At 39.4% G+C, this 14,690-nt stretch overlaps 1 protein-coding gene across 1 annotated transcript in view; it reads left to right on the top strand.

Annotated features, from left to right (window-relative positions):
- Positions 1 to 14,690, top strand: part of CNTN4 (contactin 4) — a 522,574-nt gene that overhangs the window by 86,002 nt on the left and 421,882 nt on the right. The window lies entirely within an intron of this gene.

The raw sequence follows: 14,690 nt of genomic DNA, 5'->3' as shown, positions 1-14,690 counted from the left end.
TCCTTTATCAAAAATAAGGTGACCGTATGTGTGTGGGGTTATCTCTGGGCTTTCTTTCCTGTTCCATGGATCTATATTTCTGTTTTTGTGCCAGTACCATACTGTCTTGATGACTTTGTAGCTTTGTAGTGTAGTCTGAAGTCAGGGTGCCTCATTCCCCCGGCTCCGTTTTTCTTTCTCAAGATTGCTTTGGCTATTCGGGGTCTCTTGTGTTTCCACACAAATTGTGAAATTTTTTGTTCTAGTTCTGTGAAAAATGCCATTGGTAGTTTGATAGGGATTGCATTGAATCTGTAGACTGCTTTGGGTAGTATAGTCGTTTTCATAATGTTGATTCTTCTAATCCAAGAACATGGTATTTCTCTCCGTCTGTTTGTATTTTCTTTAATTTCTTTCATCAGTGTCTTATAGTTTTCTGCATACAGGTCTTTAGTCTCCTTGGGAAGGTTTATTCCTGGGCATTTTTTTTCTTTTTGTTGCAGTGGTAAATAGGAGTGTTTCCTTAATTTCTCTTTCACATTTTTCATCATTAGTTTATAGGAATGAAAGAGATTTCTGTGCATTAATTTTGTATCCTGTCTTCTCTGGTTGCTGTGGCTAAAACTTCCAAAACTATGTTGAATAATAGTGGTGAGAGTGTGCAAGCTTGTCTTGTTCCTGATCTTAGTGGAAATGGTTTCACTTTTACACCATTGAGAACAATGTTGGCTGTGGGTTTGTCATATATGGCCTTTATTATGTTGAGGTAAGTTCCCTCTATGCCTACTTTCTGGAGGGTTTTTATCATAAATGGCTGTTGAATTTTGTCAAAAGCTTTTTCTGCATCTATTGAGATGATCATATGGTTTTTCCCCTTCAGTTTGTTAATATCATGTATCACATTGATTGAGTTGCATATACTGAAGAATCCTTGCATTCTTGGGATATACCCCACTTGATCATAGTTTATGATCCTTTTAATGTGCTGTTGGATTCTGTTTGCTATTAGTTGTTGAGGATTTTTGCATTTTTGTTCATGAGTGATATTGGCCTGTAGTTTTCTTTTTTTGTGACATCTTTGTCTGGTTTTGGTATCAGGGTTATGGTGGCCTCATAGAATGAGTTTGGGAGTGTTCCTCCCTCTGCTATATTTTGGAAGATTTTGAGAAGGATACGTGTTAGCTCTTTTCTAAATGTTTGATAGAATTCGCCTGTGAAGCCCTCTGGTCCTGGGCTTTTGTTTGTTGGAAGATTTTTAATCAGAGTTTCAATTTCAGTGCTGGTGATTGGTCTGTTTATATTTTCTATTTCTTCCTGGTTCAGTCTTGGAAGGTTGTGCTTTTCTAAGAATTTGTTCATTTTTTCCAGGTTGTCCATTTTATTGGTATATAATTACTTATAGTAATCTCTCATGATCCTTTGTATTTCTGCAGTGTCAGTTGTTACTTCTCCTTTTTCATTTCTAATTCTATTGACTTGAGTCTTTTTCTTTTTTTCTTGAAGACTTTTGCTAATGGTTTGTCAGTTTTGTTTACCTTCTCAAAGAACCAGCTTTTAGTTTTATTGATCTTTGCTATTGTTTCCTTCATTTCTTTTTCATTTATTTCCGATCCTGATCTTTATGATTTTATTTCTTCCTGGTTCAGTCTTGGAAGGTTGTGCTTTTCTAAGAATTTGTTCATTTTTTCCAGGTTGTCCATTTTATTGGTATATAATTACTTATAGTAATCTCTCATGATCCTTTGTATTTCTGCAGTGTCAGTTGTTACTTCTCCTTTTTCATTTCTAATTCTATTGACTTGAGTCTTTTTCTTTTTTTCTTGAAGACTTTTGCTAATGGTTTGTCAGTTTTGTTTACCTTCTCAAAGAACCAGCTTTTAGTTTTATTGATCTTTGCTATTGTTTCCTTCATTTCTTTTTCATTTATTTCCGATCCTGATCTTTATGATTTCTTTCCTTCTGCTATCTTTGGGTTTTTGTTTTTTGTTTTAATTAATTAATTTATTTATTTATTTTTGGCTGCATTGGGTCTTTGTTGCTGCATTCAGGCTTTCTCTAGTTGCAGCAAGCGGGGGCTACTCTTCGTTGTTGTGTGCGGGCTTCTCATTGCAGTGGCTTCTCTTGTTGTGGAGCACAGGCTCTAGAGCACAGCCTCAGTAGTTGTGGCACACGGGCTTTGGTGCTCCGAGGCATGCGGGATCTTCCCGGACCGGGGCTCAAACCCACATCCCCTGCGTTGGCAGGCGAATTCTTAACCACTGTGCCACCAGGGAAGTCCCACTTTGGGGGTTTTTTTGTTCTTCTTTCTGTAATTGCTTTTGATGATGGTTAGGTTGCTTATTTGAGATGTTTCTTGTTTCTTGAGGTAGGATTGTATTGCTATAAACTTCCCTCTTAGAACTGCTTTTGCTGCATCCCATAGATTTAGGGTCATCGGTTTTTCATTGTCATTTGTTTCTAGGTGTTTGTTGATTTCCTCTTTGATTTCTTCAGTGATCTCTTAGTTATTAAGTAGTGTATTGTTTAGCCTCCATGTGTTTGTATTTCTTACAGTTTTGTTCCCGTAATTGATATCTAGTCTTATAGCATTGTGGTCGGAAAAGATACTTGATACAATTTCAGTTTTCTTAAAATTACCAAGGCTTGATTGGTGACCCAAGATATGATCTATCCTGAAGAAAGTTCCATGAGCACTTGAGAAGAAATTGTATTCTGTTGTTTTTAGATGGAATGTCCTATAAATATCAGTTAAGTCCATCTTGTTTACTGTGTCATTTAAAGCTTGTGTATCCTTATTTATTTTCATTTTGGATGATCTGTCCATTGGTGGAAGTGGGGTGTTAAAGTCCCCTACTATGATTGTGTTGCTGTTGATTTCCCCTTTTATGGCTGTTAACATTTGCCTTATGTATTGAGGTGCTCCTATGTTGGGTGCATAAATATTTACAATTGTTATATCTTCCTCTTGGATTGATCCCTTGATAATGATGTAGTGTCCTTCTTTGTCTCTTGTAATAGTCTTTATTTTAAAGTCTATTTTGTTTGTGATGAGAGTTGCTTCTCCAGCTTTCTTTTGATTTCCATTTGCATGGAATATCTTTTTCTGTCCCCTCATTTTCAGTCTGTATGTGTCCCTAAGTCTGAAGAGGGTCTCCTGTAGACAGCATATAGATGGGTCTTGTTTTTGCATCCATTCAGCTAGTCTATGTCTTTTGGTTGGAGCATTTAACCCACTTAAATTTAAGGTAATTATTGATATGTATGTTCCTATTCCCATTTTCTCAGTTGTTTTGGGTTTGTTATTGTAGGTCTTTTCCTCCTCTTGTGTTTCTTGCCTAGAGAAGTTCTTTTAGCATTTGTTGTAGAGCTGGTTTGGTGGTGCTGAATTCTCTTAGCTTTTGCTTGTCGGTAAAGGTTTTAATTTCTCCATCAAATCCGAATGAGATCCTTGCTGGGTAGAGTAATCTTGGTTGTAAGTTTTTCCCTTTCCTCACTTTAAATATGTCCTGCCACTCCCTTCTGGCTCGCAGAGTTTCTGCTGAAAGATCAGCTGTTAACCTTATGGGGATTCCCTTGTATGTTATTTGTTGCTTTTCCCTTGCTGCTTTTAATATTTTTTCTTTGTATTTAATTTTTAATTGTTTTATTAGTATGTGTCTTGCCTTGTTTCTCTTTGGATTTATCTCATATGGGACTCTGCCCTTCCTGGACTTGATTGACTATTTCTTTTCTCATATTAGGGAAGTTTTCAACTGTAATGTCTTCAAATATTTTCTCAGTCCCTTTCTTTCTCTTCTTCTGGGACCCCTATAATTTGAATGTTGGTGTGTTTAATGTTGTCCCAGAGGTCTCTGAGGCTGTCCTCAATTCTTTTCATTCTTTTTTCTTTATTCTGCTCTGCAGTAGTTATTTCCAGTATTTTATCTTCCAGGTCCCTTATCTGTTCTTCTGCCTCAGTTATTCTGCTATTGATTCCTTCTAGAGAAGTTTTAATTTCATCTCCTGTGTTGTCATCATTGTTTGTTTGCTCTTGAGTTCTTCTGGGTCCTTGTTAAATGTTTCTTGTATTTTCTCTATTCTATTTCCAAGATTTTGGATCTTTATTATCATTACTCTGAATTCTTTTTCAGGTCGACTGCCTATTTCCTCTTCATTTGTTTGGTCTGGTGGGTTTTTACCTTGCTCCTTCATCTGCTGTATATTTGTCTGTCTTCTCATTTTGCCTAACTCACTGTGTTTGGGGTCTCCTTTTCGCAAGCTACAGTTTCATAGTTCCCGTTGTTTTTGGTGTCTGCCCCCAGTAGGTAAGGTTGGTTCAGTGGGTTGTGTAGGCTTCCTGGTGGAGGGGACTGGTGCCTGCGTTCTGGTGGACGAGGCTGGATCTTGTCTTTCCTGTGGGCAGGACCTTGTCCGATGGTGTGTTTTGGGGTGTTTGTGAACTTATTATGATTTTAAGCATCCTCTCTGCTAATGGGTGGGGTTGTGTTCCTGTCTCACTAGTTGTTTGGCAGGGGGTGTCCAGCACTGGAGCTTGCTGGGCATTGAGTGGAGCTGGGTCTTAGCTTTGAGACGGAGATCTCTGGGAGAGCTCTCGCTGATTGATATTACGAGGGGCTGGGAGGTCTCTGGTGGACTAATGTCCTGAACTCGGCTCTCCCACCTCAGAGGCACAGGCCTGACACCCGGCTGGAGCACCAAGATGCTGTCAGCCACATGGTTCAGAAGAAAATGGAGAAAAGAAAAAAATACAGAAAGAAAGAAAAATAAATAAATAAATAAATAAATTTTATTAAAATAAAAAATAAGAATTATTAAAATAAAATAATAAAAAGGTAATTAAAAAAAAAGAAGAGAGCAACCAAACCAATAAAGAAATCCACCAATGTTAATAGCGTTAAAAACTATACTAAAAAAAACAGACAGAGAGAACCCTAGGACAAATGGTAAACGGAAACCTATACAGACACAGTCACATAAAGAAGCATACACATACACACTCAACAAAAATAGAAGGAAAAAAAATTTATGAAAAAAAAGGAAGAGAGCAACCAAATCAATAAACAAATCTACCAATGATAAGAAGCTCTACATACTAAAGTAAGATAAACATAAAACTAGAAACAAATTAGACACAGAAAGCAAACCCCAAGTCTACAGTTGCTCCCAAAGTGCACCACCTCAATTTTGGGATGATTCATTGTCTATTCAGGTATTCCACAGACTCAGGGTACATCAGGTTGATTGTAGAGATTTAATCCACTGCTCCTGAGGATGCACGGAGAGATTTCTTTTTCTCTTGTTCGTTCACACAGCTTCTGGGGTTCAGCTTTGGGTTTGGCCCTGCCTCTGCATGTAGGTTGCCCTCTGGCATCTGTTCTTCGCCCAGAGAGGAGGGGGTTAAAGGAGCGGCTGATTTGAGGCCTCTGGCTCACTCAGCCTGGGGGCAGGGAGAGGTATGGAATGTGGGGTGAGCCTGCTCCGGCAGAGGCCAGCATGACGTTGCACCAGCCTGAGGAGCGCCATGTGTTGTCCCGAGGAAGTTGTCCCTGGATCACGGGACCCTGGCAGTGGCGGGCTGCACATGTTCCTGGGAGGGCAGGTGTGGATAGTGACCTGTGCTTGCATACAGGCTTCTTGGTGGCTACAGCAGCAGCCTTAGCATTTCACGCCTGTCTCTGGTGTCCGCACCGGTAGCCGCGGCTCACACCCATCTCTGAAACTTGTTACGGCAGTGATCTGAATCCCTCTCCTTGCGCACCCTGCAACAATGGTCTCTCGACTCTTAAGCAGTTCCAGACTTTTTCCCGGACTCCCTCCTGGCTAGCTGTGGCACACTAGCTCCCTTCAGGCTGTTTTCACACAACCAATCCCAGTCCTCTCCCTGGGATCTAAACTCTGAGGCTTGAGCCTCAGCTCCCAGCCCCCACCCGTCCCGGCGGTTGAGCAGACAAGCCTCTCCGGCTGGTAAGTGCTGGTTGGCACCCACCCTCTGTGTGGGAATCTCTCCGCTTTGCCCTCTGCACCCCTGTTGCTGCGTTCTCCTCCGTGTCTCTGAAGCTTCCCGCCCGCTACCCCTCGTCTCCACCAGTGAAGGGGCTTCCTAGTGTGTGGAAACTTTTCCTCCTTCACATCTCCCTCCCCCTGGTGCAGGTCCCATCCCTATTCTTTGTCTATGTTTTTCCTTTTCTCTTTTGCCTTATCCAGGTCCGTGGGGAGTTTCTTGCTTTTTGAGAAGTCTGAGATTTTCTGCCAGCATTCAGTAGGTGTTCTGTAGGAGTTGTTCCACATGTAGACGTATTTTTGATATATTTGTGGGGAGGAAGGTGATCTCCGTGTCTTACTCCTCTGCCATCTTGAAGGTCCTCTCCATCACATTTTAATGATGGGTGAAATTAAATGTTGTCATATGCTTGATTGTTCCCAAATTATTACGTTAATTATGATAGGTAGTTCTACTGTGGCATTCAAGTGTTAAAAAAAACCTTTGAATTTGTCTGTAAATGCATTTGAAATGATTTGTGTATGTTCTGTTGGTGTTTCCCAGGGAGTACACATTATTCACATATTTCACAGAGACATGAGAAGAAGAAACACTTAGATTGTCCAGAAATCAGTCTTGGCATTAAAATATCTAGGTTATTTTAATCCTCATGACTGCAGGAAATATCTGATTAAAACCATCTTGCCATAGGCCAAATAAATAAATGCAGATAAATTCTGTCATGAAGAATGTTAAATTCATCAACTTTAGTCCCCTTCCCCCCACAGTTTGCAGACTTACTATTAAGACTGGTCCATATTTTCTTTACTGTTGATATTTTTCTACTTCGTCCTCAGAATGGCGCTTGTCTACAGTTCTCATTACTCTAAATAGCCCCTCAGATTGCGGCAAAGTTTGTAACACGATGAATTACAATTTGGTATCCTGGAGGTGAATTTTTAAAATTTTGTTCTTTCCTGGTTTTCCGGAGTTTATTTGATGCCAGCAAGGAAAATTGCTTAGAAGCTAGGATTACGTTATAGCTCGTATTGACAGATGTAACTTCAAAAGCCAGTCAGATTGCAAGCCATATTTGTATTATTTTGAATAATACATTTAATTATATCATGCTTTTTCACACCTTAACATTGGTGGATCCCAAAATGTTTCGTGAAAGTGTGGGGAAAGAAGATACTCTCTTTCCTCATGTAAGCCACATAAATTATATAGAGTGTATTGGTTCTCTTCAGTACCATTACCTTCCAGTATACAGGTATGCACACTTAGAAGTAGGTATGTATATGCATCTTCTGTGTATCTTTATATTATGGCCAAATCTAATATGTTTAGCCTTTCTGTCTCTCGCTAATCCTCCCCCCAACTTCTTTCCCCCTGTTACGTGAGTGCACATATGTTTATTTCTGCAGTTAGAAGATTAACAACTTTACCTACTTTTGTCCTTCTGTCTTTGTGCCTGATATTCCTTCCTCAGTCATCTCTATTTTTTAAAAACCCTGCCTGTACTTCAAGACCCAAGAGGCATAATACATTCTGATTGCTTGGATACCAATTCAAAATCCACCAACAGATGGCCTGTATGATTTGGGGCAAGTGACCTAACTGCTCTAAACCTGTGTCCGCTTCTGGAAAAGGTTGATGGTATTAGTACATACCTCCTAGGGCAGATGTGATGGTATTGAAATAATCCTTTTAAAGTACTGTGCACAATACCTGTCACATAGGAAGTGCTTAAACAAAGCAAGCTGAGCTGTATCATCACCATGGAGCCCTTTTTATCCCCGTGTATTAATCTCTTACCCTCAAGTGACCTCATAGTGCTTGGCTACTGAAATCTTATTAAACTGTGTTCTGTCATCCACCGACTTTCATGCATGCCTGTCTTCTGTGCACTGAGCATTTGTAGAGCTCCTACAATGCAAATGCTGGGTTAGATGCTGAGAATGTGGGAGTAAAAACACAGGCCAGGAATACCTGCTCACCTTCCGCCTGGAGAAGACAGATAATAAAGAAGTTAATATAAATGGCTTGAGATAGTGATAAGAGCCAGGAAGGAAATAAAAGAGGTGATGTAATTGTCACCGTTTTGGTTTATGTTTGGAGCTATGTTAGTAAGAGTAGAGTGAGACCAGGCCACTGCTTTTGAGTCTTTTTCAAAGTATCCCTGACTGCCCTTGTCTGAGGTCATAGGCATCTTATAAAATCTGCTGCACTTCTACATGCTAGCTTAGGGAACATCTCTGGGAGCTGCTTCCTTCTTTTTGTTCAAATTCATTTGTTCTTATCAGATTTGAACCCATCTTCCCCTGGTGCCTGATCACTCCGTTGTGTCTTCCATTCCTCTCAGCTTAAGGGCACAGTCAGCCTGACCCTGATTTCAGGTTCATCTCTCGACACTATCATTAACTTAGATCCCTCTTTTTTTTTTTTAATAGATTTATTTATTTGTTTATGCATTCATTTTTGGCTGTGTTGGGTCTTTATTGCTGCATGCAGGCTTCCTCTAGTTGTGGAGAGCGGGGGCTACTCTTCATTGGGGGTGCACAGGCTTCTCATTGCAGTGGTTTCTCTTGTTGTGGAGCACGGGCTCTAGGCACATGGGCTTCAGTAGTTGTGGCACGTGGGCTCAGTAGTTGTGGCTTGAGGGCTCTAGAGTGCAGGCTCAGTAGTCGCGGCGCACGGCTTAGTTGTTCTGCGGCATGTGGGATCTTCCTGGACCAGGGATCAAACCCATGTCCCCTGCATTGGCAGGCAGATTCTTAACCACTGTGCCACCAGGGAAGTCCCTAGATCCCTCTTTATGATTCCATTTACTATAGCCAGGGAGCAGGAACACAGGGCCAGGACATGTGTTCCTGTGCCCTGCTCCCCACTTGATGTTCCTCCTTGCCAGGGAGGGAGGAGTAGATAAGGAATCCCCTAAGGGTAATTTCTAATTATCTCCCCAAAGAAAAGAACTTGGGCAGAGAGACTCTCAACAACAGTACCAGCTGTCATTGCTGATTTTTATTTTAGAGATTGAAGAGGGGTTCAGCAACACTTGTACCCACACTGCAGCAGAAGAAAAGTCTCCTTTGGACAAATTGCTCCGCAGCCTTCTTTACACCAGCTACCGAGATTTTGGTTTCTAATATGTTTACTATCTTATGAGCTCTTTTTAGAACCTCTCTTGATTCTTAGAGCCAAGGATGAATGCTGATGGCAAAGGGAAATTACACCGGTCTTGCTATGCTCATTCTGTCTGTCCATCTGTCTCTTATCCATCCGTCCTTCCATTCCTCTATCTATTTATCTATCTGTCTACCACTCAATTCCAATACATGCTTTATTTGTCCGCTGTTGTGCAAAATACCTGTGTCTAAACCTGAGAAGACAAGACTAAGGTGAAATTGGATTCCCCAGGATGAATCCATGAATTTAACTCACCATGGCCTCTGTGATCTGTCTGTAGGAGAGTCACAGAAACTAGGACCTTTGAGCTCTTTGATCTGAGTCAGTGAAAATGGACCCAGTCTTAGTGTGGCTAGCCCCTGAGAAAACTGGCCTGATAGTTCTGTTTGGGCTGTATGTCAGTGCTGCATAAGGCGGTAGGCACAATGGCGCTTCCCAATGGGGAGAAAAGCAGCTAACCCCTCGTCTGGTATTTTGCAAACGTCTAGTATTACTCTGCTTATTCCCAAGACACAGCCCTCATGAATTAATGCCTCCTTTCCCAGTTAAGTATTCAAAACTCATTTGCCTAAACTGAATGACAAAGAAAATAATTTTAAAGATGGGTGGTAGAGGGGGTTTGCTCTATTGTATTGGAAGCATTTGATTAAATAGATTTGAGAGCCACCGCTAAATTAACAATAACTGGCACACTTCACCCATTTTTCTTTCTTATTTTTCGATGTGTAAATTGCTCAGATTTCAAGTCTAGTTTGTGTGAAAGCAATAAGTGTTTCAGAAATCAACGTGTCTTATCAATCTATTGTGCTCTGGGAGAAAAAAGCCCACTTGTGACATTATTTCCTTATGTTCTAGAAACCTGATAATACCTTATTGTACATCAGGAGTATAAGCAGGCTTCATTGTAAAGAGATTCTTGTGACAAGATCTACGAAGAACATTATGTTACTTAGATGTCTACACTTACAATATAGCTTTTCCAAGACAATTTTTGTTGGGCTACAGGTGGTTATTTAAGACAGTCAATTTACATAGAACAATTTATTCTTTTTTCATGCTGTTAAAGCAAATTGGTATGTAATTAGATTTATATACTGAATAATCTCATTTGCATATCCAATTAATTCTTCCTGTTTTAATTTGCCAGGGTTGAATTCACATTAGTAGTAAAAATAACACTTAAATTATCAAGGACTCAAATTTTCCTTTGCGGTGACTTGTTCAAGATGTTCTGTTTAAAAATTGGGCCCCAGCATTCTTTTCATTGTCTACTGGGAATATGTGAAAGAGTTTAGTTAAAAATGTCCTTAGCCAAAAAATCACCAAGTTGAGGTTTGCCTCTTGTTCATGGTGAACAGGGAAGTGGATGGTATAAAGCTAGTTCCTGCATTACTGCACATTATTCAAAACAAGGAAAAGTCAGGTCCCAGATTTTCATCCTCTAACATCTTTTCACATTTCAGAGTATTTTTAAACACAGAGACATATACATGCAAAAATGACATCTCTTCCAAAAAAGATTTATACTAATTCTTCAATTGTATCATTTCAACTACTGTGGTGTATCACTGCAGTAGAAAATGTATGACACTGGGATTCAAACCAACCGGGGCCTAATATTTGTTTTCTACTTTTGCTGACTTTGATACTGGACAGCTGACTTTATCTGAGAGTCAGTGTCCTTATCTGTAAAAATAAGACAGTATAAGATGTAATGTATCAATACCTTCTAGAATTACTGTGATTTCACATGGCATAGCATGTGAAGGTATCTGCTGTGATGGAGCTGGCAATAGAAGATGCTTTGTAAACAGTTGTATCTGGTCTGTACTAAAGATACATGAATGGTATTAAAATGAAGTCTCAATTTCTAGGACTCAATAATATTTTTATGAAACTCAGTGAACATTTATTAATGATCATTTTTATAAATCCGGCTACATGCTGGGTTCAAATATTGGCTAAGCATTTTGTGTAAGTTACTTAGTCTGTCTATGCTTCAGTTTTTTCATTTGTCAATTAGGAAAAATAAAGAGTACCTACCTCATTAAATCGTGGTTAGTACATGTTAAACCCTTGGAATATTTTCTAGCACATAGTAAGAACTCAGTAAGAGTTAACCATTGCTATCATTGTTACCCTCTTGAAAGAATATGCACACATATCAGAGTTTCCTTATCATTTTCTATTATCTAGTGTATTAGTTTACTGGGGCTGCCATACCAAAGTACTACCTACTGGGTGATTTAAACAAGAGAAATGTATTGTCTCGCAGTTTTGGAGGCTGAAAGTTCAAGATCAAGATGTAAGCAGGTTTGGTTTCTCCTGAAGCTTCTCTCCTTGGCTTGCAAAGAGCTGCCTTCTCATTGTATATTTAAAGGTCTTTCCTCTGTGGGTTTCCAAATTTTCTCTCCTTTTAAGGACATCAGTCAGTTGGATTAGGGTTTACTCTAAGGGCTTCATTTTAATTTAATCACCTCTTCAAAGGCCCTGTCACCTAGTCTGTCACAGTCTGAGGTTATGGTGGTTATAGCTTCAATCTTATGAATTTGGGGGGAACATAATTCAGCACAGAACCCCAAGATAGAACTTGACCTACGTATGGCAGTTATCCTGAAGCTCTGCCTTCAGGACTCATAGCAGGATGAATGTATTTAAAAGCATATGTAATCTATGCCTTATCTCAAAATCTCTCTCCAGTTTCTGTGGCTACAGTTAGTCTTTCAACAGCACATGTTTATTATTTTTTTCCCTCTGATAATTAGCATGTGTGTCAGACTCATGCCATAGAAAGATGATAACATTTACTCTCCAGAGACTTGGGTTCACACTTCGGATTTACTGCATATTATACAAATAGACTTATTGATATTATACAAATATAGGAATTATGTAAACTCAGGCAAGTCATTTCACCTCTAAAGACTTGCTTTTACTTATCTGTAAAAGGGAACACATATCCTCACAAAATGATATAAACTAAGCCAGGATAGGGAAAAGAATCTTGTAACTTCTAAATTGCTAAACAGGTACCAGCTTTCTGCTTACTGAAAAAGCGATATTAATTCCATTTTCTGTTTTACAGTCTTTGTTACTTGACAGTTATTAATATTAAATGGCTTTAATGGTCACTTTAGGAAAGACACTTACCTCATTGCTGAAGCGATAAGTTTACAATTAGATGCGTTTCTTTCTAGATTTTAAGAAAACTGTAATTTTCAGTTGACATTTAAGCAAATTACTGTGTTCTGCTGTATACCCATTTCAAAATACAAACCCTTCCCAGTCATCATTGAGAGTATGTATAACAAATTCAAAACAAATGCTCTAAAGATTTTTTTTTCCCCTGTAAAATACCACTTTGCCTTTGGAAACACCATCTCTATGTAATTTTAATGTCATTTATTTAATTTGAATGCCTGTATCCTATGTGTACATTGAAATAGCCCACAGATATTTGGGAAACTTTGCCAGCTTCTTCTTCATCATTTCAGTTTGGAAGATGAGCAATCTTTTACAGGTTAGACTATAAAGGCTTGGCATTTTATAGGCTGGAGGAATCTTAAAGAACAACTAACTTGTTTGTAATCCTATTATTAGACCCTTTCCAGTCTTTTCCTTTGTCATGTCTTCTAACCTAGCAGGATAAGGATTCAACTCCAAGTGGCCACTGCAGTCTATTTAACTACTCCATCCTTCTACCACCCTCCCCTCCTTTTTATCCCATCTCTTAGAGCCTCCTCTCTTACAATGAGGGTCTAGAGAGGGGGGTAGAATTTGTTCTTAGGACTCTCTCTCATTCCTTTGTTCTTCCTGTGATCCCTTTGTAGCTTTGATCCATTGGTCTCTTTAACACCTTCACTCCCTCCTCCTCTCTAAAATACAGTTTCTTCTCCAGGGCCACCTATGTAGGTTGTCAGCCATTCAGTTCTATCAGATTTGTGTGGAACCACCCTTTTCCAAGAATGACCTCCTCTTAGCATATACCCTGGATGTTAGGTTGAAATAAAATCCATCTCTTTCTCTGATAGGATAGTGTTATCAAAATGACCAAAAAAAGTTGAGAGCAGAAGAGAGAGACAAAAACTTCATCTCATCATACATTCATTCACAAAACATATATTTAATAAGCGCCTATGCTAGTGTCAACTGAAAAAAATGCACAACCTAACAGTTGAGAGCTGTGTTTTATTTGGCAGATATACTGAGGACATAGGTCCAGGAGACAGGCTCTCAGATAGCTGTGAGGGACGGCTCCGAAGAGATAAGGGAGAAGCCAGGGTAGACAGGCAAACTTATTGCAACAAACACCGGGCTACTGGAACATCAAGAGATTAAACTGAAGAAAAACCAGATATCTCAAGTTAATGAATTTAGTGCTTTTCTGTGTATGGGAAGACTCAAGAGTCTGGGCTCAGTGAGATCATTCCTTTGTTATGCACCTTAACTATCTAGGGCCAGTATCCTGTTTTTCTCCACTGTGAATCCCCTCAGGGTACATAGAGCAGGAAGCTGCAGTGGCTGATGGCTTGGTGGCTGCAACATCCTTTGTTTACTGCTATGGCCGGCAACATTCTTGGTCCACACTAGTTACTGGGAGTGTGTTCTAAAAAGCCACACATTTCCCTCGCGGATCTGCTAATCTAAAAACACACTCTCCCCCTGAAATACAGTTAAGTGTTGGACAAAAACTGAGCACTGGACTACAGTGCAGCTACAATGAAGCACAGCATCCAACCCGAATCTAACCCAGCCTGGGGTTACTAGTGGCATGTGAGAGGGAGTGAAGAGATAGAAGACTTCCCAGATGGTGTTCTATTATTTCTAGACCCAAGGGATTTAGCAAAGAAACCTGAGCAGAGGCCCAAAGATTAGAAAGACTTGCCCAAGGATGTGAAGGAAGGAAGTAGTAATACAGGTCCCAGTGGAACCCATGCCTTAGTAAGTTAAGTCATTGTTTACATGGTTGACTCGATTTCTCACATGTGAACGTATTCTCCATCCAAGAAGTATGCTTCCCAAACTACATACTTATTATCGCACTTCTGCTATCGTTTAAAACATTTATTATGGATCTTCTCTTTTTGAATTTTCTTTATGGCTTATGTTTTATTCCTCTGATTATTTAAAACTGCTGGTAAATCCTTGTCCTTTGAAGTTGGAGTTCACTTTTGGCAACAGCTGCCTTTCTATTTTTAGAAACGTATTCAGAGCCAAGTCATGATAAAAGTCAGCGTTCATGCTGGGAAACACCATTTTTGGTCGAAAAATGAATTGTGACTAAAAATTAATGAAGCTCACTTTCTTCTGTGGCTCATAAATCAGTTCTGTATACAGTTTCAAAAAAGTTGTAAAATTCACATGAGAAAATATATGTGAAAGCTTTTTTAAAAAATTGTGATTCACTCTACAAAAGGGCTTATTTTTTTATTCGTATCAGTTATTAAATAATATTGATATTTCAACACATTCCTTTGATACTCAATACACATGTTTTAAAATACCTTTTTTTTTTTTTTTTTTTTTTTTTTTGCGGTACGCG

The sequence above is a fragment of the Physeter macrocephalus genome, chromosome 18, assembly GCF_002837175.3.
Source record: "Physeter macrocephalus isolate SW-GA chromosome 18, ASM283717v5, whole genome shotgun sequence".
In the NCBI taxonomy this organism is placed as follows: Eukaryota; Metazoa; Chordata; class Mammalia; order Artiodactyla; family Physeteridae; genus Physeter; species Physeter macrocephalus.
Note: the sequence above shows the minus strand (reverse complement) of the source record. Positions and strands in the feature narration are given on the sequence as shown.